This window comes from Callorhinchus milii, unplaced genomic scaffold (assembly GCF_018977255.1).
Source record: "Callorhinchus milii isolate IMCB2004 unplaced genomic scaffold, IMCB_Cmil_1.0 Scaffold36, whole genome shotgun sequence".
NCBI lineage: Eukaryota > Metazoa > Chordata > Chondrichthyes > Chimaeriformes > Callorhinchidae > Callorhinchus > Callorhinchus milii.
The window spans coordinates 211,436-213,676 of NW_024704777.1; positions in this window are offsets into that span (position 1 = coordinate 211,436).

Below are 2,241 nucleotides of genomic sequence, written 5' to 3' on the forward strand. Positions count from 1 at the left end.
CTATTAGTAATGCGATGGTCACATCATCTCTCAATCTCCATGGAGTTTCCCAAAGGCTACAAATATGTGACAGCATTACCTCAATGTGACAGAAGGGGATGCTGTAACTTTGCAAAAGATATCGCTGTGGGGAAATATGCCACCAAGATCTAAACTTTCGAACATTCAAGAAATTTATTATCCTGTTCTTGCAGCAGTTGGAATTCCTGGTGAGTTAAATCACTGCTAGTAATTACTGGTGGATTCCTGTCGCTCAGGATTTAGAGAACCCCTTTCGCAAGCGACAGAACTGTGTTGCTTCCCAGCAAGGCAAAACGGTCGTCAAGTTTCCTTACTCTACTTGCCCAACTCTCTCGGGCTGTCCCTACAGTGCAGCAAATTTGTCCTACCCACAAATCTATGTAATGCTGCTCAAATGCCCCTCCTCGCCTTTGGCTCTTCCCTACTGAATTACCTATCGCACTCCTTCACGGTCGCTCCTTTCCTGCACAGTAATATACTCAATTCAACTTGTCACTGAACAAGCCTGGTGTACCGTTTTTCTAATGGCTTCATCTTATTATAAACAACTCCCTATTAGAACACACTAACGGCGTTTAGTTTCACTTGTTGATTGTTTAACTGATGATTTTACTAACAGACTCGTCAGCGTATTACTCCACTGGTCAGCTTCTAACAAATTTACCTGTTTTGTTTCTCTTACAGTTAATTTACTGGCAATTGGGATCCTGTCCCGAGGAAACTGCGGACTCTCCAAGTGTATCACCCGCTACCTGTTGGCCATGGCAGCGGCGGATCTGTCAGTCATTATATCTGAAGTAATCCTGAAACAAATTGGTGAGATTTATTTACTTACTTCATATTTGTTCTACACTCCTGTCTGCAGCTTCATTCATGTCGTTTCTGCAGCCGCCGTGGACTCTGCTGTGTGGCTAACGGTGGCCTTCACCTTTGATCGCTTTGTGGCCGTTTGTTGTCAGAAACTGAAACAAAAATACTGCACTGAGAGAACAGCGTCTGTGGTTATTGGGACTTTAAGTTCGTTAATCTGCTTGGAAAATATTCCCATTTATTTTACATTCTACTCTTTCGGTAGAATTCATCACTTGCCCTGGGGCTGCATTGTCAAACCAAACCTTCTCTATCATCCCGCGTGGATTACATTTTATTGGTTTGAACAGATTTTGGTCCCTTTGCTCCCATTCGTGTTGATTTTGCTGCTCAACGCTCTGACCGTCAGACACATTCTTGTGGCGAGTCGAGTCCGCACCAAACTGCGGGTCTGCAGCACCAGCGCTGATCATCGCAATGATCCGCAAATGGAAAACAGAAAGAAATCCATCATTTTACTGTTCACTATATCACTCAGTTTTATATTGTTGTGGGTGACATCAGTGGCACATTACATAGTATACAGCGTTAAAGGGGTTTACAAGTCAAGAGGCCACAATAACCCTTTCAAAACCTTTGAAGAAGCAGGTTTTATGCTTCAGCTGCTGAGTTCTTGCACAAACACAGCCATCTATGCGGTCACCCAGACCAAATTCAGAGAGGAGCTGAAGAATGCAATAAAATATCCTTTCAAAATAGTTAGTAAATGTTTTAGATAGTTGAAAGGAAGAAGACTAAACTGGAACACACGTTACATCAGAAAAACGCACTGTTCAACAATATATTTATAAATGTATTTGTGAAAGGGTTTATCTTTTAAATAGCCATTCATACAAATATTTGTTTGTGATATTATGGTTCTGATATGTGTCGTGATCTTCATCCCTTCAAGTTTGTCCTCCTTGTTATGGTCATGAATAAATTGCTATTTTATTTATTGCTTTAGTTAAGTTGTTTGAGATTAGTTAGTTATTTAAGCCTAAAGTGACATGCCATACATGAGAATATTATCATAATATTATCTACTGTAACCGCGCTATTGTAACCCTGTTCATTGAATCATTGAGAAGTTATATGTATTATTCCCTATATTAAATAAAGAAGCTACGCAACGCAAAATAACAGTGACATCAGTTCTTCTGGTTTCGGGTTCCGACGTTTTATCTATACTAAAGACGAAATGGTTTTCTGTGTGTCTGTCCGCCAAGAAACAGTAATCGATTGATGTGGAGACATTAATGATACGTCACGAGAAAGGACTTGCATGGGCGACTGTCTGTGGAATATTTTTATTGGAGATTCTCCTGTTGTTGATGAGCTATATTTCAAAACATTATTAAACAAAGCCGC